General features: G+C 37.5%; 1 protein-coding gene across 20 annotated transcripts in view; it reads right to left on the bottom strand.

Moving 5' to 3' along the window:
* LOC115218076 (unconventional myosin-IXAa) overlaps window positions 1-22,314 on the bottom strand; it is a 446,542-nt gene extending 424,228 nt beyond the window's left edge. For 9 of the 20 annotated variants that reach the window (XM_036507996.1, XM_036508003.1, XM_036508002.1 and 6 more), the window contains exon 1: window positions 22,139-22,313. The gene's annotated coding sequence lies outside the window, so the exon portion shown is untranslated. Of the gene's footprint in view, window positions 1-22,138 lie in introns of all 20 variants that reach the window. The other 11 variants (XM_036508007.1, XM_036508010.1, XM_036508011.1 and 8 more) reach the window with 2 other exon arrangements.
* Between the last annotated feature and the right edge of the window lie 4,186 nt (window positions 22,315-26,500).

Raw genomic sequence — 26,500 nt, 5'->3', positions numbered from 1 at the left:
GATAGATAGATAGATAGAGATAGATAGATAGATAGATAGATAGATAGATAGACAGACAGACAGACAGACAGACAGACTGATAGATAGACAACGGAGAAATAGAGGCAACTTTAGCAACAATTAAACTGAAATGATGATAGTTTACGCAATACGAAAGAGAAAGTGAAACCCCTTAATATCACAACCACTACCACCACCACCAACACTACCATCGCCACCATATAATTATTATATTTTAACAAGTAGTCTGTTGTTAGCGTACGTTTGTGCATTGATTCCTTTAAATATAATATATAATTGGCTGGTTGTGGGGGGGACTAAAAACATTATTTAATACCACTGGAACTCAATCATTATTTTAGTTCTATTTTCCAGAAATTCTTCAACCAAATTAAAATTAATATTTTGAAAAAGAACGGAAAAAAAATGAGAGAGAGAGAAAGAGAGAAATAGAACGGAAATTAGAAGAGTATCGATTTTTCTTTTAATGAGGCAGGCCCCAGCCTCTCAGATGTAGGAAGGAGATACGAGGAATGGAAGGGGTTTGGATGTTCGTGCATTTTGAAAAGGTAATTCAGCAGAATGAATGTATAGAATTTTTTTTTTTTTGTAAGGGAAGGGGGGGGGGTTATTTTTTTTTTTTGCTTTTATTTTCTGTTTTACCTAAGAATATACACGTATACTTATTTATAGTTTAGCTTAGAATTAAATTATTTACGAGATCATAAATAAATAAATAAATAAAATCGGTAAATAGAGACAGAGATACAGATAGACAGAGACAGAAAGAGAGAGAGAAAGACAAATATAGATATATAGATAGATACATAGACAGAAACTAGAGAGATATTAGACAGACAGACAGATAAATGAGAGAGAGAGAGAGAGGAGAGAGAGATAGATAGATAGATAGATAGATAGATAGATAGATCGATATGAATAGATAGATAGATAGATAGACAGATGGATGATAGATAGATAGATAGATAATAGATACCTACATACCTAGGATGGATAGGTACAGAGATGTACATAGTGACTCAGACACTACGACTACATACATATATAGATAGATATAGACAGACAGACATAGCAGATAGATAGACAGAACAGACAGACATATAGATAGATAGATAGATAGATAGATAGATAGATAGATAGATAGATAGATAGATAGATAGATAGATAGATAGATAGATAGATAGATTAGAAAGAGACAAAGAGGGAGAGATAGAAATATAGAGAGACAGACAGATTATCAATTAACCATTTGCATTTAGAAAATAAATTTATATAGAAGCATTAGATAAACACTGTGTGTATATATCTATGGAAGCGTGTAGATATACATACTCACACACATATAGATATATACATACATCAAACGAACACACACACACATATATATGTATATATAATGAACGCGCGCATGTGTTTATATATATATATATATATATATATATATATGAATATATATACATATTTATAAATGTATAGTAACAAACATTTGCACACAAACGCCTAAACCTGTATATACACACACACATAAACGTTTGTAAACAGTACAACAAAGAGAGTCTAGGAAATTCAGCAAACGTCTAACCAGGAAATAACAGACAAGCAGAATAATGACGATTTATTATCAAAAATATAAAAACATTTTGTAGTAATGGCGATGGTATGGTGGTGGGGGATGACGGTGGGGGAGGGGGGGGCTGTCGTTAATAAGTTGGAGTAGGGGGGGGAGGTGTCTAACAAAATGTATTACTTTCAAGATATGCGCGCGCATGTCTTTTACAGTATATGCGTGTGTATATATATATATATATATATGTGTGTGTGTATATATATACACACACATACACACACACACACACACATATATATAAATATATATATATATATATATATATATATACACACACACTCATACAGATATGCATGAATGTACAGACACATGTACACAGATATACACAATGTATTCATATCTACAGTCTATACACACATACCTAAATACGTATACACACACACATACGTAGACATACATACACATAGACATACACACACAGACATAGATATGCATACATACACACACATACATAGATATACATACACACACAGATATACATACACATACATAAGCACATACACGCATAGATATATATACACACACAGATATACATACACATACACGCATAGATATATATACACACACATACATACATAGATATATATATATATAAATATATACATACACACACACACATGCATAGATATACACACACACACATTATATATATATATATATATATATATATATATATATATATATATATATATGGTTTGGGAATTTAATACATTTGTGCACTGTCCTCCGTTACATAATCTGAGGTTTGCATCTTGTGAATATAAGTGTAAGTGTGTGTGTGTGTGTGTTTATATATGTAAGGCGAATAACGGGAGAAGGGAGTCAGAATCCGATTAAGAAACACCTATCCGTGCCAATTATAGTACACGTATGTACATGCGTAGGTGTGTGAGTGAATGAGTAAGTATATATATAGTATATGTGTGTGTGTATGAGTGTACAGGAACGTTGGCGAAAAAACAAGGGAGGGAAAGTAACGCACAGGAAAGTTATGCAATCTTGTTCCTATATTCACATAACAGACGAATAAATAACAGAAGGATTAAAACAGTGTGTGTGTCTGTGTGTGGAGCTTTTTATTAATTACAGCTGACTGTGATTATTGTGTCCGTTGAAAGAACATCATAACCCAGGAAACAGTTTACGAGAGAAACCTGTTGGTTTCAAGTCTTCGACAGGAGAGAAAAAGAGTTTTTCTTCTATGCGACGTATATATAAGCGCAGGGCGTGTGTGGCTGTGTGGTAAGAAGCTTGCATACCAATTACATGGTTCCGGGTTCAGTCCCCCCTGCGTGGCACCTGGGACATAGTGTCTTCTACTATAGCGCTGAGCTGACCAGAGCCTTGTGAGTGGATTTGGTAGACGGAAACTGTAATATGTGTATATGTTTGTGTGTCTGTGTTTGTCCACACACCCCTCGCCGCAGCATCGCTTGACAACCGATGTTGGTGTGTTTGCGTCCCCGTAATTTAGCGGTTCGGCAAAAAAAGAAACGATAGAATAAGTACTAGGCTTACAAAGAATTGGGGTCGATTTGCTCAACTGATGTAGAGCAGAGTTCCCAACCTGTGGTCCACAAAATAGTACTGAGGGTCCGTGAACTAAATTCAAAATTCATATATATATATATATATATATATATATATATATATATATGGAGAGGAGAGGTATGTATGTATATTATATAAAATCCGTTCTGTCTGTCTGTCTGTGTGTTTGTCTTCTAGGATCTCGGGGATCCTCCATCCGGTTGCGCTCAAATTTGATATGTAGATACCTACGCTATCAGGGCGTGTATAAGTCTTGAAAAAATTACAAAAATCGATTCCAGGTGAGAATGCCATCGATAAAGCCGTGGGAACGTGCATTTGTAAAATCGTTTTTCTTGGAATAGAAAAAAAATCTTTATTTCTTCTTTTGCTGGAGTCTCAAATTTAGGTTAAATCAGTGTTTCTCAAAGGGATGGCCTACAGGATGGTTGGACAAGTTGTTTTGAGAAAACTTGGTTTAAATGTTTGACAACTCAGCACCGTCCATTGTGTGTGTGTGTGTGTGTGTGTGTGTGTGTGTGTGTGTGTGTGTGTGTGTGTGTGAATAAAGGATAAGCATATTAAAAGGGGTCCGTGGGGAAACTTAGTTAAATAAAAGAGCTGGGAACGACTGATGTAGAGATTGGTGAACTGCGTAAGATTCAGTTTCTGCGACGGCAACATCAGTAAGCGATGAATGAGAAGGAGCTAAGAAGAGTTGGAATCAGAGAGGACGGTGAGTTTCGATGAGGGGTGAAGTAAGAAAGATGCCCTCAATTCCAGGAAGAGATGTGGTCGAGGATTTGTTAGCGATTTGAAGCGTTCTGGGGGAAGCTGTAAAGAAAGCAGACGCATCTATATGTATATAGAAGAATGGAGCAATAAAACCTTGAAACAGAGAAACCGCAAGTCTTTGCTTTGATATCCAGACGAGAGAAGTGAGTAGTGGGGAGAATGGAATCTACGTATGCAAAGATACCATGTTTTACAGTGAAGCTTAAGTAAAAACGTGTAGTTTTGAGAGCAGAGATTAACGGAGGTCAATTAAAGGTTAACGGATGTGTCTTAGAGGTTTCGGAAAGGAACAGGATGTATGTTTTTCGTATCAGTTGGCGCTGAGCTACGTTCGTATTTTGCAGACGTTACAGAAGTGATCGTCTGGCTCTTATTGGATCTCGGAAGCCAATGTCTTTTCTGGGTTTTTTTAAGAACAGTTGGGTGTGATTTGAGGGAGATTTGGCTGCTAGTTCAAGTAGGCTGAGCGATCACATACAAATGTTAGCTGGGTACATTTGTTGTTTTTTTTTTGTTTTTTTATCGTATCAGGATCAAAAGCAGACTCTCTAAGAAAGATGAGAGCAACACTATTAATTTTCTCTCGATCATCGTTTATAGTCTCTATTTATAAATTTTATATAAAAATAATTAGATTATCCAACTGCTTCACTCCAAGTACTCAATACTCAATATTGGATTTCTAGGATGACTGTTCCTCCACGCATAATAGCATGAATATATATAATTCTTTTTATTCTTTTTATTTTCAGAAAAGATTATAAAATTCTTCAGACGTCAACAACAGACAATTCACGTTGGTGAGAATATAGTTACGAAAGCGGATAAAGAGATTCGGAGGATAGCTTTGATCCGATGGTAGAACGCCTGTCGTGTTTAGATGAGGTGTGGGTTCGAGTCCCACGTGGAGCCTTCAACCTTTTCTATCCATGAGGGATTTTCACACACGCAAATAGCAAATGTATTTTTATTGGCAGTGACTTCGAGCTAGTTTGAGTAAGTCACAAACTTGGTGAGATTTCGAAGTCACTCACATTCAAATTGTAATAGTACTCTGCAGCGTCTGCTATTTAGTCCATTGTAAAATGGTTTTCAAGAATATAAAAACACATAATAGAGAGTGTGTGTGTGTGTGTGTGTGGAAGAGAGAGAGAGAGAAGAGAGATACTACATACATGCATACATACTTACACACACACAGAATGAGACAAGTAGATACATAGACAGACAAGTACACAGAATATCAAGGATAAATGTGTACATACATATAATATATATACTATATATATATATATATATATATATATATATATATATATATATATATAGAGAGAGAGAAGAGAGGAGAGAGAGACATACGCGTACAAATCAAGTTATCATGGAAAGGAGAGAAAGAGTCACAGAGAGAGAGAAAGAAACACAGTCACAGAGAGAGAGAGAAGGGGGTGGAGGATGAAATATCATTCTAAACTGCTTCCCACAGGTATTTCCTCCTCGTTCACGGGGTTTTCTGTTTTTTTCCTTCCTGCCTTCCTAAATCTACCTACCAATAAATTGATTGCTGAAAAATCGGTAAAACGTGAAACTCAAACTGTCGCAATCTACACAGAATATTTCAGCTTAATTTCATAACCTACTCTCTGAGAACACACCATTACACTGAATTCCCAATTCATAATATATATATAGATAGATACTACTAATATAGGATGAAGTTTTTTTTCTACAGAAAAAAATTCCATCAGAAAATGTGGCAGCATATTAAAATACCTTTACGGTTAAAATTATAAACAACTTATAAGTAAGAGCTAAAGAAAATTATTTCAATGCCAATATGCTGATAACAGACTATTAAATCGTCAATTTCCACATATAATTTACTCGCCCTTACTTATAAGTTGTATGTATTTTATATATATATATATATATATATATATATAATATATATATATATATATAGATATATACCCGAGTAAACACATAAATGTGAAACAAGGTGGGAAAAAGAGTACTCAAATACCAGTGGTAGAGTAATATGCTTTATTTAAAGCAGCAGAAAATTCAACAAAACCTGTTACTCTGAGTTTCTCGTTGCCGTTCATCGGACAGTTTTTGCTAGCAAAAATTTTCTGCTGCTTTAAATAAAGTATATATATATATAGGAAAGGCATAATACGTAGACGGGGAAGCGATTCGTCAAAATGTCATGCCCCCAACCATGTTATAAAGATGAGCAACGCTTGGGGATTGAGAGGCGCGTGATTGATGATGAATAATATTATAAACCATCTTCACACACACGCACAGAGAGAGGATCCACTCCTAACCGCAACCTTTGTGGGGGGTCCTAAAGGTGGGAGCTGATATTGGAGTTACCTCCCTTATTTTTTAACCTTATACCACTCCTCAAAGATGGTTTAATTTCCGAAAAAAAAATAGAAGAAAAAAACTGTCTTATTTTCCAAAAATTTCGATCCACATATTGTATTACACATTTTGGTTTATTTTAATCACACCCATTCTTCCACTAGAGGGAATTTTTAATTCCTAACTGCATGGATAATGTCAGTTCATTTTAATTTTTGGGTTTGTTCGTTCATTATATTGTGTAAGGCGGCGAGTTGGAAGAATCGTTAGCGCGCTGGGCAAAATGCTTAGCGGCATTTCGCCCGCCGCTACATTCTGAGTTCAAATTCCACCGAGGTCGACTTTGCCTTTCATTCTTGGTAAATTTTTCGTGTAACACCCGCACGATTTTCACTAAGCAAAAAAAAAAAAAAAAACTTGGATTTTTTTTTGCGTGGAATCAAGTACCCTGACCTCGTAATATGCTGCAAATTCTTTAGGGATCGATAAATTAAGTACCAATGAAACACTGGGGTCGATGTAATCGACCAGTCTCCTCCCACCAAATTTCAGGCCTTGTGCATTTCGTAGAAAGGATTGTATTGTGTATGTTACAACGCTCGTCTTCACGTTCTGAGCTCAAATATAGCCGAGAGTGACTTTGCCTTTTATCCTCTCGCGTTGAAAAGGTCGATCAAATAAGGATCAGTTCAGCTGCACACTGGGGCCCATGTAATCGCCTAGCCCCTACTCCCACCCCATCCAAATTTCAGGCCTTATGCTTATAATACAAAGGATTATATATGTTAGATTTTGATAATTCAGAGATTCTACTACGAGTATCAAGTATTCATTTTGATGTTCGCACATCCACAGCGGCCATACTGGGGCACCACTTTCAAATTTTTATTATCATTTTTTTTAAATCGATCATATCGATTACCCAGTCTGCTATTTATTTTATCGATCTCTATTTGCGTAAACTACTCGGTTACCGGATGTAAAGAGACAACATAAACAAAACCCGGACATAATACAGATGTTCTGTGTATGGCTGTCTCTTCTATCTTTTAATTATTATAAATCTTCCACTGAGGACGGAGCCGGTTTCCAACAAAGATGGATGGATGTATGTATGCCTGCCTGTGTATGTATGTGTGTGTATGTACAGACAGAGAGAGCATTAATATCTATTTCTTTACTACCCACAAGGGGCTAAACACAGAGAGGACAAACAAGGACAGACAAACGGATTAAGTCGATTACATCGACCCCAGTGCGTAACTGGTACTTATTTAATCGACCCCGAAAGGATGAAAGGCAAAGTCGACCTCGGCGGAATTTGAACTCAGAGCGTAGCGGCAGACGAAATACCACTAAGCATTTCGCCCGGCGTGCTAACGTTTCTGCCAGCTCGCCATCTGTGCGGTTAAGAAGTTCACAGAAACGTGGTTACAAGTTCCGGCTCACTGCGCAGCACCTTGGGCAAGTGTTTTCTGCTTTAGCCACGGGTTGGCCAATGCTTTGCGAGTAAATTTAGGGGCCGGAAACTGTGTGGAAGCCTGTCATATATATGTATGAGTTTGTGTGTTGTTTTGTAATACTCTCTCACTGCTTATGGCAACTGGCGATGAATTTTTGCGTCCTAAAAAAAATAGATAGAATAAGTTCCAAGCTTATAATGAAAGTACAAAGGTCGATTTGATTGACAAAACAACCATGAAGGCAGTGCTGTAGCATGGGCGAGGTCCAATGAGAGAAACAAGTAAAAAAGTAGTCTTTTACTCCTGCATAGGTTTTACAGGTGGCTGTGTGGTAAGAAACTGGCTTCCCAACTACACGGTTCGGTGTTCAGTCCCGCTGCGTGGCACCTTGGGCAAGTCTTCTACTATAACCTTGTGAGTGGATTTGGTAGCCGGAAACTGAAAGAAGCCCATCGTGTGTGTGTGTGTGTGTGTGTGTGTGAGTGAGTGTGCGCTTACCACCACCGCTTGGCAACCGTTGCTGGTGTGCTTACGTCCCCATGTCTTAGCGGTTTGGTAAAAAGAAAACGATGGAATAAGCACTAGGCTTTAAAATTTACAAGTATTGTCGATTCGTTCGACTGAAATTCTTTAAGGCGGTGCCCAGCATGGCCGCAGACTAATGAATGAAACGAGTAAAAGATAAACTGCATATATTTTAAAATCAAAAAAGAAAGAAAGAGAGAGAGAGAGAGAGAAAGAGACAGAGAAAGAAAGAGAAAGAAAGAAAGAGAAAGAAACAAAGAAAGAAAAAGAAAGAAAGAAACAAAGAAAGAGAAGAAGGAAGGAAAGAAAGAAAGAGTAAAGATTCTTTTCTACTTCACTTCCTGTCTGACTATATAACCCGTGACCATATCGTCAACAGCAACGACGACGGCGGCACCATGTCAGGTAGGGGAACCTTCTACGCAGTTGCTCAATCTACTAGAAATAGCAGCCAAGAATCTCCCTCAAAGCAGATCCTACCATCTTAGGTAAAGAACGAACGATACATTTTGATAATCAATGTGATTCTAGACTCACAGTATCTAGCAATAGAAATGGAATGGTCACGGTTGAAATGTCTTTGATCAGAGGGGTACTCGATCAGATCTGACGAGGGGCTTAAACAACTACACAAAAGTTCCGTATTTTTTTTATAATACAAAACACTAAAATCTTACCAAAGAAACAAACCCTGTTATCATCAGTGTCAGTGTATAATAGGCGATACGGACGTTTGTATTAAAAAAACTCTACATGAAGTGTGCAGTGCTCTGATACTCTCTTTTTTTTTTTTACTCTTTTTACTTGTTTCAGTCATTTGACTGCGGCCATGCTGAAGCACCGCCTTTAATCGAGCAAATCGACCCCAGGACTTATTCTTTTGTAAGCCCAGTACTTATTTTATCGGTCTCTTTGCCCGAACCGCTAATTTACGGGGACATAAACCACACCAGCATCGGTTGTCAGCAAAGCTAGGGGGACAAACCCGAACACACAAAACACATACACACACACACACACATATATATATATATCTATATATATATATATATATATAATATATTATATACATATATACGACAGGCTTCTTTCAGTTTCCGTCTACCAAATCCACTCACAAGGCTTTGGTCGGCCCGAGGCTATAGTAGAAGACACTTACCCAAGGTGCCACGCAGTGGGACTGAACCCGGAACCATGTGGTTGGTAAACAAGCTACTTACCACGGTAAATTTTTACGAGAAACACTGTCCTCGGAGCGGTTTTCTTATACCACAAGCACACACATACACGCACACACATTATACACAACGCTTGACAGACGAAGACTGTCTTAAGAGAACACCTTTGATGCAAGTTTGATGAAGTACCACCCTAGTAGTTAAATCCACTCATATGGAACTTTTCGTATGGAACTTTTTGCGTTCAACAGTTGTAACTGGCCATTAAAGATGCGCTAGACTCTGTCTTATTTGGATTACATACATACATGTACCATATTTATTCTTACATAAGAGGCACCATCTTATACTTGATTTTAACTGAATGAAAAAGAAAACTGATGTGCGACTTATACACAAGGAGCAAAGCTAAAACAAGGAAATTATAAACATCTGTGCCAAGATTTACCACTAAATTACAGATGTGACTTATACACGAGTAAATACGGTATGGCGTGTGTGTGTGTTAATTGAAGAGACTTATACACACGGAGCAAAGCTAAAACAATGAAATAACGAACATTTGTACAAGACGCATAATGTGAGAGAGCAAGGCCAATGACGTTTAAATCAACGAAAGATTGGAGAACACTTCTACGTGTTGGTCCCTTCATTAGCCCTGCACTTACTGCGCTTTTATACCCAAGCGTGACGTGGGTAGCTACGAAGAGGTAAGAAAACCGATTGGCTACAACGCAAAGGAACATGAGAAGATCCATGCCACGAAAATCATTTTTCCATATAATCTTTATATATAAAAGTGAAGTTGTGTGCTGTTTGTCTCCTTCGATTTAGATTCCTAACTACTCCCACATTTTGCGGTGCAGTGTAACCAAAATCTGGGTATTAGCGCGCGTCTACGATGAGTCTACGATTAAAAAAAAATTTTACCATCATTTTTTCCCATTTTTAATGCATTTTTTTGCTATTATATAAGGGAAGTAACTCTCTAAAAATGTATTATTAAATCTCAGAACGTAAAAAGCTACAGTAACACCCCCCTTTGTGGTTAGCCATATTGAGATGGCTATTATACTTTACATCTCTAAAAATGCTTATATAGTTATTTCCCTTACAAACCCGAGCAACGCCGGGCAATACTGCTAGTGTTTGATAAATAAAGACCATAAGACAATTCTTCTTTAATATGGTTTTCAAAAGATATTTAAAGTCTTTAAAGAAAGGCGCAGATGACTGCGTAATAAGAAGCTTGCTTAACAACCACATGGTTCCGTGTTTAGTCCCACTGCGTGGCACCTTGGGCAAGTTTCTTCTATAGCCTCGTGCCGACCAAAGCCTTGTGAGTGGATTTGGTAGACGGAAATTGAAAGACGCCTGTCGTATACATATGTGTGTAGCTATGTGCATGTGTATATATATATATATATATATATATATATATAGTGTTATATGTTCATATAGCTATGTGTGTGTGTGTCTTTGTCTGTTTGTCACCCCACCACCACTTGACAAAGGGTGTTGGTGTGTCTGAGACACCGTAACTTAGCACTTTGATAAAAGTGGACGATAGACTAAGTACCAAGCTTAGTCATTCAACTAAAAATTCAAGCATGGCCGTAGTCTAATGATTGAAACGAGTAAAATAAAAGATAAAGATAAAAACACATTCAATACAAGGTGGTATCAAAAAGTTCCCAGACTAGTTCTGTAGCGCGCCAGCAGATGGCAGCACACGGTTGCGTCCGCAGTGAGAGCTAGCAGTGACCTTTATGAGTTAGTGTGGCGAGTGACAACGCTGTGCTTACTTTACAAGTTGTGAAATTTGTGGATCACGTATATGCTGTAGTCAGCGATTTTTGTCATGGACAGGAAATTGGAACAAAGAGCCAACGTGAAATTTTGCGCTAAACTTGGGAATTCTGCTCCAGAGACATTGAGCATGCTGGGGCAAGCTTACGGGCATCTCTAAGACCAAAGAAGGCACGACGGAGCCGCAGTTCGACATCCGCAGTACTGTGCATCGAGAATTCGACCCCTGGAGCCAATCGTACCGTCCATCGAGAGTTCTACTGCGACGTCTTGAAGCGTTTGAAAGTAGCGCGAAGAACTGGATTCTTCACGATGACAATGCACCCTGTCACTGAGTTCTCTTCACTCGTGAGTTTCTCGTAAAAATTTTAAAAAAACATCTGTCCTATTCGCCAGATTTAGCACCTGTGGACTTCCATCTCTTCCCCCACGATAAAAATGGAGCTCAATGGTTGCCGTTTTAACACCGTTGTCAAGATTATCAGTGAATTGCAGAAGGTCCTCGACTCGCTAAACAGAAAAACGACTTCCAGGCCGATTCGAAAAAATGGCAGTAACGCTGCAACTGGTGTACTGCTGCGCAAGGTGATTATTTTAAAGAAGATGACGTGAAATATTAGGTAAATAAGTTGTTTGTTTTTTTTAATTAAGCATAACTCGCCCGGGAACTTTTTGATAGCACCTCGTATACGCAACGAACAGTAAAATAAGATATCACAGTGTCACTCAGTCGGTTTTTCTTTCAGTGAATGCTTGAATCTCCACTCTGATATCTCAGAAATCAAAGGAGTTAAGCAACTCAAATATCTTATCAATGATTGATATTAAGCAAAATTATGGTGGGGCACACGGTTGATCTTTTCGTTTCTCAAAACACTACCTTAATTTTTTTCATAGTTTTACTTTTACTCTCTCGCACGTGCGCGCGCGTGTGTGTGTATCTTTTACTTGTTTCGGTCATTAGACTGCAGCCATGCTGGGATACCGCCATGAAGGATCGAATCGACCCTAATACATATTCTTTTTTTTTTTTTTCTTTTTTTAAACCTGGTACTTATTCTATCGGCCTCTTTTGCCGAACCGCTGTTACGGGGATGTAAACACACCAACACCGGTTGTCAAGCGGTGGTGGAAGACAGATACTCACACACATATGTATATATTTATATACGACAGGCTTCTTTCAGTTTCCATTTACCAAATCCACTTACACAAGGCATTGGTCGACCTAAGTTTATAGCAGAAGATTCTTGCCCAAGGTGCCACGCAGTGGGACAGAACCCAAAACTACATCGTTGGGAAGCAAGCATCTTACCCCACATCTACGCCTGTGTGCATTTCATTTTACTTGTGTGTGTGTGTGTGTGTGTGTGTGTGTTTGGGGAGGGTATTAAATACATACAGCTACAACACCAATTTTCTGGACACGGATCGCAGGAGTGGCTGTGTGGTAAGTAGCTTGTTTACCAACCACATGGTTCCGGGTTCAGTCCCACTGCGTGACACCTTGGGCATGTGTCTTCTACAATAGCCTCGGGCCAACCAAAGTCTTGTGAGTGGATTTGGTAGATGGAAACTGAAAGAAGCCCGTCGTATATATGTATATATATATATGTGTGCGTGTATGTTTGTGTGTCTGTGTTTGTCCCCCTAGCATTGCTTGACAACTGATGCTGGTGTGTTTATGTCCCCGTCACTTAGCGGTTTAGCAAAAGAGACCGATAGAATAAGTACTGGGCTTACAAAAGAATAAGTCCCGGGGTCGAGTTGCTCGATTAAAGGCGGTGCACCAGCATGGCCGCAGTCAAAATGACTGAAACAAGTAAAAAGAGAGAAAGAGGATCATCCCAAACTAATTTTCAAAACAGGAACCTCAGATTACTGCGGCCACCAGACTAGTTTTACTAGTGTTCGTTGCTCAATACCAAGTATAAATAAAATAAACTTGTACCATTGATACAGATACCTGTATTTCATTTAAATTACTGAAGTAAATTAAATATTTTTTTAATTTAGTGTTTGTTGACCAAGGTGACTGACTACCCCTGGTTCGGAAAAATCAGTAATCCGGAATGGATCTGGAATCAAAGGTTCCAGAAAATCGACCATCACCACGGCCCAACCCTAATTATGTTATCTGCTGACCCACGCAAAACGCAATAAGTTTATAAAATGAAGTGTCATTAAAAAAACACGTTCACATAACATAGGTACATAGCAACAAAAGTTTTCTCAAATTGCTGATTTGAGTATTAAGTGGCCTAGTGGTTACAGTGCTATATTCATGATTGTAAGATGAGATCGTAGTTTCGAATCCCGGACTAGGTGTTGTGTTCTTGAGCGAAATAAACCTGAGACGGACCTGCGTTCCGTTCAGAGTTAGGGAGAGCATTGTAATTTTTAGTCACTTGTAAAGTATGGAAACCAAGGCGAACTCCAGCTTAATGAATCCTTGGGCCTATAACAGATCTCAGTCTAATTAACGGCTATAGTTATTGTTTTTACCGCCTGGGCAGCTCCGATCGAATAGAGCGGTGCAAAGACATTCCAACTATGACCATCACACATTTCTTTCAAACACAGTATATCTACAACCACATTTTCAAAGATGCTTTTTTTTTTTAGATGGTAGTGTGTGATTTGAGAAATTTGGCTGCTATTTCGAGCAACGTTGTAGCGGCTCCCCCGTTTGCTCGTTTATGGTGGTTCTTTATTAGTTAGTAGCGATGGCTACAGTTGTTGGAATTCTGTAGCCCTAGGTCAATCCATAAGCAAGCATACAGATAGTTGTTGGAGTGCAGCTGTAGATCAGTCCCTAATCCAGCAGTTCTCTGACGTACAGGTAGCCATCGTCGTATAACCCCACGTCAGCCCTGATCCAGCAGACCTATGATACGCAAAGTAGCAGTTGTTGTGTAATCCTAAACCAACCCTGATCTAGCAGACCAGTGTTGAGCAGGTTGTAGACCAAACGGCGAGACCCGGTCCACAGATCCAGCTTCCCAGTTATACTATGCTTCCGCCCAGCTAAGGACCACACTGCATTTTTAGGGCAAGAAATGATGGATCTTACAAAAGTGCAGTATGATAATTTGGGCATGTTCAGTTAGTTTAACCGGGTCTATATGACACCTGGGATCAACCGGAGTCCACCTAAGATTTTTGGGAGTCCATAGTAATTTTTTTATACTTGTTTCAACCATTTGACTGCGACCATGCTGGGGCACCGCCTTAAAAAGTTTTAGTCGAAGAAACCGACCCCAGGACTTATTCTTTGTAAGCCTAGTACTTATACTATCGGTCTCTTTTGCCGAATCGCTAATTTACGGGGACGTAAACACACTAACATCGGTTGTCAAATGATTGGGGGGGGGCAGACAGAGATACACATACACACATGAATATATATACATATACGACGGGCTTCTTTCAGTTTCCGTCTACCAAATCCACTCACAAGTGTTTGGTCGGACCGAGACTATTGTAGAAGTACACTTGTCCAAAGTACCATGCAGTGGGACTGAACCCGGAACCATGTGGTTGGGAAGCAAGCTTCTTGCCACACATGAAAAAAACTTTGATTTAGATGTATTTATTAGAAGAAACAGCTGGGTTTCTTTCTCTAAGATTTTACACAGTTTAACCTACACAAGTTAACGTTGGAAAAACAAAGTTGGGATTTTGAAAGAAATATCCACAAAACTAGTTTTTAAAGTTGAGAGGCTAAAGGGGCCCACCAAAATAAAACGGTAATCAAAGGGGTCCATAGATAAGAAATGGTTGGGAACCACTGAGTTGGTTAATATTGACAGCTACGGTGACAGGGTAACTGAAGTGGTTATTCGTGACCATCGTAAATATTGGTGGTCATATTAATTGCTAGTTATTAAAGGGAATGGTGACTAGAGTGATTATCAGTGTCTATGAAGTTAATTATAATAGTATTGGCGATTATAATGATTATAAATAGTATTTAGTAGTTATAATAGTTGGCGTTGGTGTACTTAATGGTGTTATCTATGACTGTAGTAGTAAATATTGATTTCAAACTCTGGTACAAGGCCAGCAATTTGGGAGAGGGGTAAGTCGATTACATCGACCCCCAGCACTCAACTGGTACTTATTTTATGGACCTCGAAAGGATGGATGAAAGGCAATGCCGACCTCGGCAGAGTTTGAACTAAGAACGTAAAGACGGACGGAATGCAGGTATTAGAGATTATAATGGTTATTAGAGGCTGTAATAATATTGATTACTATTGTAGCTGTTCGGAACGATAATAGTTGGTATTGTTAAATAGTATTGTCTGTGATAGTAGTGTTATAATAAATAGTATCGATGATTAACGTGGCTTTTAGTAGTTCTATTATTTAGTGGCTCAGTGGTTAGCGCATCGGGCTCACAAATCATGAGGTGAGAGTTGATTCCCGGACTGGGCTGTGTGTTCTGTTCTTGAGCAAGACACTTTATTTCACGTTGCTCCAGTTCACTCAGCTGTAGAAATGAGTTGCGACGTCACTGGTGCCAATCTGTATCAACCTTTGCCTTTCCCTTGGATAACATCAGTGGCGTGGAGAGACGAGTCTGGTATGCATGGGCGACTGCTGGTCTTCCATAAACAACCTTGCTCGGACTTGGGCCTCGGGGGGTAATTTTCTAAGGTGCAATCCCATGGTCAGTCGTGACCGAAGGAGGTCCTTCTTTCCTAATTATTTACAACAATTGTAGTTTACAGGGAATATTTTTTCAAAACTGACCATAAACAGAGAGAGGATAATCTTTGGTTTTCAAACGTTATTTTGTTAATATTCAGTCGAATATTTCTATGTAAAGCAATCGAATGGAAGTTCCACGGGTTTTATTATTCTCGTTTTTAACTATTATTAGTATAATTAACAGCAAGGCGAGGCAGAATCGTTACCGCGTCTTTACATTAAACTAATAGTGTCGCATCGCCGAAAATTGTGTCTTGGGATCCCTAATACACAAAATCTCTTGACCCCGTCCATGCTAACTATGCTCCCGAGAACGATTCAACGTGGTTGCTAGCCAGGGAGACATAATCCTTTCTACCGTAGACACAAGACCTGGAATTTTGTGGGGTAGGGGCTGTGGATTACATCAACCCCAGTGTACAACTGGTACCTAAGTTCATCGACCCCGAAAGGAATGTAAGTCAAAGTCGATCTCAGCGGAATCTGAACGCAGAACCCAAAAGAGGTAGAAGAAATGCCGATAAGCATTTTGCCCGACGTCCTTAACGATTCTACCAGCTCGACGCCTTAATCCTGCTAGAAACAATCATAACAAGCAAATCTCTTTCGAATTACTCCGAATGCTTTTAAAAGAACCGAACACAATGGAAACTGTGGTACCACATTCTATACTACGGGGGGAAAAAATTAGATGATCGTTACTGGAACGCCTTTGGTTGTGAGTCTGTTCGACCAGGGTTGACCTGGGGGCTAATCAACAACAGTCGGAGTTCGACAGGGTGAAAGTGAAAACGATTTGGGATTTTTTTTTCCTGTCAGGATATGAAGACTGTGTGTGAGAGGCGTTAACCGTTTTAACCAATCGCTGTCTGTTCTGCGTGTGTGTGTGTGTGCGTGTGCGTGTAAGCAATTACACTGAACTGTGTGTGCATGTAATCAAATGGTACTCTGTGTTAATTGTAGTTTGTCAATAAGTTAACTGACACAACGAGTAAATATAATTAGTTTAGGCGTGTATGTTTATATATATATATATATATAATATATATATGCGTGTGTCTATGTATATATATATATATATATATATATATATATATATATACTGAGAAAAAAGTTGTATACCATACCTAAGACTCTAGACATATATATATGTATATATATATATGTATATATATATATATATATATATATATATGTGTGTGTGTGTGTGTGTGTGTGTGTGTGTGTATACATACACATGTCTGTGAACGTGTAGATATATACATATTATGCGTGTGTATCTGTGTATATATATGTTATATGTATATATGTATGTATGTATATATATATATATATATATATATATATATAATATATATATATATATATATGAGTGAGTGAGTGTGAGAATTATATTCCAACAGATGAAAAAATGAATACATAGAAATACTTTGAAAACTACATAAATTAGTGAGGTAAGATAAAGACAAAACTGGTTACACACAGACACACAGACAAGACATCTAAGAAGACAGAGAGTGGGGTGGGGGGAAAAACGAACAGTAAATGACATATTTAGAGTATTCATAAGGCGATATATATATTGACAACTTTTAGGTATATATAGAAATGAAGATACGGATGTATAACTGACATTTATACGAGGAAGGTTTAGAGATGTGGTTGCCTGAATACAAACATTCGTAGTACAAGGCGTAGAGAAAGACAGACAATGATAAAGAGATGAAGAACAGACATGTGACAGGAAGACAGAGGGGGACTGTCAGCTGTCTTGTCTGTGATTGTCAGACAAAGAGGCTGATGTGAAAATAGGGATAGACAGATAGGCATGTACAGTGAAACAAAGTGAGAGAGAGAGAGATAAAAAAAGAAGGGTAGGAAGAAAGATGGAGATTACGGATGTGCAGAGAGGACATAGAGAGAGAGATGAGATAAAGAGCGATGTAAGGAGGTGGGGGGTTCTTAATGGTTTAATCAGAAGGGGATGAGCAGTCTAGGATGACCTGAAAAGGGTCATCCTAAACTGGTGGTGGTGGTGCATGCGGTGGAAAGGCACGAACGGGGGGAAGTAACCTCTAGTCAAAGATCCGGCGCGAATGCCAAGCAAACTCGAAATGTGTTCCTCGAAAGTGTACACACACACACACACATCCTTCGCCTGCTACTAAAGTCCAAGTGTTAAAATAAAATATGTACATGACTGGTAAAAAGAGAGAGAAAGAAAAACTCATGTTCAAATAAATTATTTCGAATACATGAGACCATTTCAAGTAGGGATGATGATGATGACAACGATGACGATGATGAAGAAGGCGGTGATGGTGGTGGTGGTGGTGGTGGCAGTGATGATGATGATCATCATCATCATTATCAGCAACGATGATGAAATGGTAATAATTAGAGAGGAATAATTAAAGGGACGACGAAGTGAAGAGCAGAAATAAAAGTGAAGATGACATAGATAGTGTGACAAAAAAAGAAATGAAGAAAAAAAACCGCACGTCCGTCTTCAGCATAATACTCTCAAATCAGAGAGAAGAATGATGATGACGGGGTTAGATAGAAATAAGGAGAGATGGAGTGAAGAAAAAGAAAACATCAATGATGATGATGATGTTGATCATAGAACATATTTCATAATTCGATACAAAACGTATATATATATATATATATATATATAATATATATATATATATAATTTAATAAGGGTAGAAATTGATATTAAAAAAATCCGAAGATTAAAATAGTTTTACATACAAAATTTAAAGGACTGACCACTAAAAGTGGACGGTCAACATGCTAGATATAGATGTCAAATCGCTATTTTCCGCAAAGAATATGTTCTCAAATAAATATATATATATGTATATATATCGCCAAAAACACAATTTTCAACATACTTTCATTTCCAACGCTTATACATGATAGCAATATATTGATTTCTATACATACACATACACACACAACACAAACATGTATGTATATATGTATGTGTGTGTGTGTGTGTCCATTATCAGAACACCTGAGCCGCTGCTGATAAACGGATATACATGGTGTATGTAATGTTACACTGATACAAATACACCAAATTCACTGATGTAGGTTGTATCCCAAAAATGAATTTTCAAATGTAACTAATTAAATGGAAATATACGTATATTGTAATCTAACATAGCCGCACTCATACACATCATACGTGCCTTTGTTATTCCTGTGTGTGTGTGAAATACATCAGATGATGAATTGGCAATATATGTATCCAGCTTTTTGTGTGTATATAAACTGAGGAAATATATATGATGTGCTGGTGGTGGTGGTGGTGGTGTGTGTATGTGTGTGTCACGGAAAATTGTGTCCTTGTAAGTGGTAAAAAAGAATATTAAAATTCTCATAAAACATATGTGTTTAATACCAAAGTGTGCTGCAACGAATAAAATCTTAATGGAACATATATGTTAATGAATTATTTTTGTAAGTTGTGTGTGTGTAATAGGCTACACAAATATTAGTCTTAATGGAACATACATATACATAACTATGTATGCATGTATATATATATATATATACATATATAATATAGGCTATGTATGTATATGTAGAAATTCTGTGATTTGTTTGTTTTAGCCATTGCTGCCAAGGCCACGCTGGAGTAAGTGTGTAGTGTTCTGAGGTGTGTGTGCTATAAGGAATATTAATATTTTAACATACATACATATATGTTATGTATATATGTCCATGTGTCCATGTACTAGCAAACATAACACATATTTATGTGTGGTGGGGAGGTGCGCGTGTAAAGCCTGTGTCTATGTGTATATATTATATGATATCAAAATGTGTGTTATAAAACAAATTCTACCAAAATTATAATTTTGAAGACATCCATTTATACGCATATATGTTTATGCGTGTTTAATGGACACAAAGAGAATTTATTACAAATGATTTGGTCATCATGATTATTATTGTGATTATTATTATTGTTGTTGTTGTTATTATTAGTGTTGTTGTTACTGTTAAAGAGACAAGATTTGGAAAGACAAGAGTGAAAGACAAAAGCAAGACACATTTCTTACACCTCCTCAGCAACACAAACACAACTTTGGCTGTAATCAGCTTTATCAGACAATATAAAAGAAGAATATGTTATACACTCTTGAGTGCTTGCAATTAATGGGAAATATTTTTTGTTTTTCTCTTTTATATACATATATAATTGTGATCATTAGCAGACAATACATATATACTCAAATATACATACAAACATGCAGACATTACATAGATCTACATACATACTACATACATACATACATACACACACACACACACACATACATACATACATACATTCATACATACACACATACATACATTCATACATACACACATACATACACACATACATTCATACATACACACACACACATACATACATACATTCATACATACACACATACATACATTCATACATACACACATACATTCATACATACACACATACACATACATACATACATACACACATACATACATACATACATACACACATACATACAATGTTTGAGTGGGTTTCAGTCACCGGACTGCGGCCATACTGGAGCACCGCCTTATACATACCACCTTTTACATAATACATATATACACACACACATATATACGTACGAGCAAAATTTGAAACCCACCAGCGACACACCTCGGATCGTGATTTATAATAACAACAACAACAATAATAATAATAATAATAATAATAATAATAATAATAATAATAATAATAATAAGGTTAATGTTAACCAATAATAATAATAATAATAATTTTTTATTTGTCACGGGCACAAATGAGGAAGACATCACAGAACAGTCTATGAATGGCTTCAAATCTTTGGCACAAGACCACCAATTTTAGAAGAAAGGGTAAGTCGATTACATCGATTCCAGCACTTGATTGAAGAATTCGTTCCTTCAACATGAAGATTAAACAAAGCGAAAGAATGGATAATTGAAGAAATCTTAAAACACAATTACAAGACTTAGAAACGTATTAAAGTCTATAGATTGATTACATACGGAGTCTGTTGTGTATGTATGTTTATATATATAAAACACATACATATATGTGTATGCACATATAAAAAAATAATATATACATACAGACACACACACACACCGTTAAATAAGATACACAAACGGATACATACATACGTACGTACGTACATACATACATATATAGGTACGTACATACATACATACATACATATATACGTACGTACATACATACATATATATACGTACGTACTACATACATATATATACATACATGCGTACATAAATACATACATATATACCTACCTACGTACGTACATACATATATACGTACGTACATACATACATACGTACGTACGTACATACATACATACATATATACGTACGTACATACATACATAATACATACATACATACATACATACATACATATATACGTACGTACATACATACATACATACATACATACATATATACGTACGTACATAAATACGTACATAAATACATACATATATACCTACCTACCTACATACATACATACATACATACACACACATACATAGACTGATAGATAAAAAGACAGACATAAAATGACAAATACGTTTAGTCACTGGACTGCGGCCATGCTGGGGCATCGCCTTATACATACTCACACAGACATACACACACACACACATAAACACACAAACATATATACACACGCAGATTTTGTGTTTTCCAGGAAGTGGACATAAATTGGGTTACAGTTTATCTAGAGTGGATCGTTACAGACGAGTCCCTCAGTTTCTGGCCAGCTTGTCGTCGTGCCACACAGACACCAAAACCAAGGTAGAATTTTGGATTTTTGGACAGGAGAGAGATGAAAGAAGCAAACGAAGGAGGAGACGATGATGGAGAAATCTTGGAATAATTATTCCCATTTTGGAAGCCTCTGTTTTGTCTCTCTTCCTCTTCATATTCCTGCATTTCGGTTCTTCTTCATAATTATCCTTATCAGTGATGATGTTAGCAATAAGCAATGATATTACGAATGGAAAAACATAGAAACAAGAAGTTTTCTTTCTTACCTCGTCGTTCTATGGCGAATTATTACAGTGTCTTGTAGAAGAATATTAAGTGGAGTCATCTGGATAACTCCTAGCTCCATGACGATCACCGATCTTCATTTACATATATAAATATATTTATATATACATAAATGAGTGTGTGTATATATGCGCTAATATATGTATGAATGAATGGTATATGAGTGTATATATGGATATATATGTGAGTGCTTGTGTGGTGTGTATTTGTGTAATATTGTTTTTATATATTGATATATATGTGTATATACATATATATGTAAATGAGTGTGTGTATATATATGGATATATGTGTGATTGCTTGTGTGGCGTGTATTTGTGTAATATTGTTATATATTGATATATATGTGTATATATATCATGTAAATGAGTGTGTGTGTGTGTATATATGTGTTAATATATGTTATGAATGAATATCATATGAGTGAGTGTATGTATGGATATATAATATATATGATATATATGATATATACAAGCAGTGTGTAGATTTTATAGCTGTATATTTATATATCTATACATATATAAGTATAACAAGGTGGTGGAAGATCAGCAAAGAAACGTCGAAGATATATTTTTCCCTCTGTTTCTCTCTCACTTTCTTTTAAAAAAATCTCCAATAAATAATTTTTTTTTTAAAAGAGACAGTAGTCAAGCCTCATGTATGTTTAGTTGTAAAACGTTTCCTGGTAATTTTGTGGTGTGTATATACATATATACATACATATAGCACGGTTAACATAGAGAAGAAGCTGAGGAAAAGACTGTGACGGCTGCCATGGCCGTTTTTTGTTGTTTTTGTTTTTTTCTTTTAGTAGGAAGTTCAAGTAGAACTCGTCACTCACACTTTCACTCACACTCACTCTCTCATATGTATATACTTTACTCTCTTATATCTTTCCATCGTCTTCTTCACTACATCTCCGTTCTCCCTGCTTCTTTTTTCTTTCATTTCTCTCTTTCTGTCTCTCTCTCTCTATCTTTCTCTTTTACTCTCTCTTCCACTTTTTCTCTCTCCCTCTATTTCTCTCTCTGCTTTTCTTTCTCTCCGGTTTTCTTTTCTTCAGTTTAATTCTCTCTTTATGTCGCTTTTATTTACTGTCTTCTATCTCTTTATTTACCCTGTCTCTTTACGTCTCTCCTAGTGACCCTCAATCTCTCTCTCCTCTCTCTCTCTCTGTCTTTCTATCTTTCTATCTTTGTCACTTTTATTTTTCTCTTTCTTTTTCTGTCATTCTTATTTACACTTTCTCTTTTACTGTCTCCCCCTTCTCTTTCATTAACCCTCTCATTTTTTTTCTCTTATTTACTCTTACTTTTTATATCATTTTTATTTACTCTTTCTGTCTTCTTATTTCCTCTGTTTTTCTCTCTCTTTCTCTTATTTACTCTTTCTCTCTTCTAGCTCTTTTATTTACTTTCTCTTTTTGTTTACTCTTTCTCTGTCTGTCTCTTTTTTCCCTGTCAGTGGTCTCTGTTTCTCTCTCTCTCTCTCTCTCTCTCTCTCTCTCACACACACAACACACACACACACATTCACACACACTCTAATGTCGCCTAATCTCCCCCTGTCTATCTCTCACACACTCTCTAATGTCATCTAATCCCCCTCTCTATCTCTCACTTGCTCTCTCGATCTCTATCTCAAGTTAGTCACCTACTCTTTCATCTTCTCTCACCAGGCAGTCTCTTAATATCTCACTCTTTCTCTCTCTCTTCCCCTGTCTCTCTCCCCCTCTCCCCCTCTCTCTCTCCATCATTTGCGGTCTCCGAATCTCTCCCTATCTCTCTTTATTTATCTCAATCTATCTAGCCGTCTACCTTTCTTTCAACTTCTCACTCCAAGCAATCTCTTAATGTTTCACTCTTTCTTTCTTTCCTTCTCTCGCTCTCTCTCTCCCTTTCTTTAAACATCTCCATTTCTTTCTCTCTCACGTTCTTCAGTCAATCACCTAATCTCTTACACTCTCTCCTTCTCTATATATATATTTCTCTGTCTTTCTCTAACCGGCCTCCTAATCCCTCTCCGTCTCCTTCACTAAATTGTTATATCTATCTATCTATCGCTTCATTCAATCACTTATACTTTTGCTTTCTCTCTCCCCACTCTGTGTTTCTCTCTTTCTCCCTCTCTCTCTTTGTTTCTTTCTCACATTCTTCATTTCTCATTCCTAATTCTATTCTTCTCTCTTTCTCTCTCTAATTAACAACCTCACTCTCTCACCATTCTACGTTGTTTCCTAATCCACTCTATTTCTCTACCTATCTACCTCTTTCTCTCTTTTCGTTTTAATCTCCTAATCTCTCCTCTCTATCTCTTTATCTCTCTATCTATCTCTAGTCAATCCTATAATCTCTCACATTCTTTCTCTCTCTCTCTCTCTCACATACATACCCACATGAGGAGACCACTCTCTCTCTCTCTCTCTCTCTCTCTCTAAAACGTTTTATTTATCTAGCTTCCTTTTTCTTTCCTCTCTTTCTTCACCTCTTCCTCTTTCTTTAATTCGTCATCTAACCCGTCCCTCTCTTTCTCTTTCTCTTTTTATTTTTCTCTTTTTATTTTTCTCTCTGTCCTATTAATATTTCTGTCGTAAAAATATTTCTATTTCCTATTTATTCATTCTCATAATCTTTCTCCCGCTTTATTTCTCTACCGCTTTCTCTCTCTCTCTCGGTTCATCCCATCATTTGTCTCGCCCTCTCTCTCTCTCTCTCTCTCTCTCTCCCTCTCTCTCTCTCTCCCTCTCTTTCTTTCTCTCTCTCCCCCTCTCTTTCTTTCTCTCTCTCTTTCACTCTCTCCCCCTCTTTTCTCTCTCTCTGTTTCCCTCCCTCTCAATATCAACTCACTCCTCTTCCGTCCGTGTTTTTCTTACTCACTCTTTGTTTTCTTTCTCTTACTCTCAAGCACACACTTTAAATTTCCCTTCTTTCACTCTCTCTCTCTCTCTCTCTCTCTCTTTGTCTCTCTCGCCGTGCCTTTTTACTCTTATATTTTCTCTTTCTCACTGTGCCTTTTTTACTCTCTAATTCTCTTGCCCTTTTGTTTCTCTTTTTCTTTCTCTCTCGCTGTATATCGTTTTTGCTCAATCAGTCTTTCGCTTTTCACTCACTCTTAACATATTTCTCTTTCTCTCCGCTTCCTCTCTTTTTCAATCCGTCTTTCTTTTATCTCTCTCGCCCTCTCTTTCATTCTCTCTTTCTCTTTCACTCAATTTCTCTCTCTTTCTCTCACTCTCCCACTCTTTCTCTTACGCACGCTCTTTCTCTCTCTCTCTCTCTCTCTCTCTCTAAAACTTTATATAATTATCTATATCCGCCACTTATCCCCCTCTCCGTCTCTTCCTGCTACTGCTACTACTACTATTACTACTACTACTACTAGTCATCTTGTGTAATTTCTTCTCTCACTCCTTGTATGACCCTTGTCCCATCCTTGATGTCTTCCTCTGCTTACACCAGTCTTATATTTATCTTTACCATCATCTATCACCACTCCTGACGGTCGCTGGCCCTACTAGAAACAGCAGCCAAATCACCTTCAATCCACACACACCTCTGCCCTCTCGTAAAAACACCACTTTGGATGATAGTTGTCTGGGATACACTATTGCTGTAGAAAATGCGGTGTGGTCGTGACTGGATTGGCTTTTGATTATAGGTTTATGTGTACCTCTCGTGGTTTGTAGTGTGGTGTGGTGTGGTGTGGTGTAGTTGGCCTGGGGCTATACAATAACCACCCATCTCGTATCGAAAGATGCTCAACGCGGTCGACCTACGAGAATCAGAAACAAAAAGAAATGGAAAGATAGATTGGCTAATGAAGTCTTCTGTCTGAAAAAAAAAAAGAAAGAAAGAAGAGATGGAATAACTACGGCTGGAATGACATTCATTAATCATTGGTCTGTTTGATCAAAATTGACCTGGTGTTAAATAACTATAATAACAATCATCACAAATATTCGCCTTTCATGTAGTTTGCTGCTACCATTCCCCATTCACGTCTTCCTTTCGCCTCCTACTACATCATCATCATCAACATCATCAACCGCAGCGCCTTGTTTCTCTCAGCATCCACTTCCCCCTCTTTCTCCGTCATCATCACCATCGCCATCACCTTTTCTGTTCTTTCCTTCTTTCTACCTTCCCCAATCCCTCCATCATCATTATCACCATAATCATCCATCCATCATCACTAGCATCACCGCACCTCCTTTAGTTCCTTCTGCCTCCTCGCTTCTTCCCTCTTCTCCATCATCATCATCATCATCACTGTCAGCTTTTTACTTCCCCTCTACCTCCCCCTCCTCCTCCTGTCTATTACTATTACCACCCGGAGCTCCCCTA

Source organism: Octopus sinensis, linkage group LG12 (genome assembly GCF_006345805.1).
Source record: "Octopus sinensis linkage group LG12, ASM634580v1, whole genome shotgun sequence".
Taxonomy (NCBI): Eukaryota; Metazoa; Mollusca; class Cephalopoda; order Octopoda; family Octopodidae; genus Octopus; species Octopus sinensis.
The sequence above is the reverse complement of the archived record's forward strand: the minus strand, read 5'-3'. Positions and strand labels throughout refer to the sequence as shown.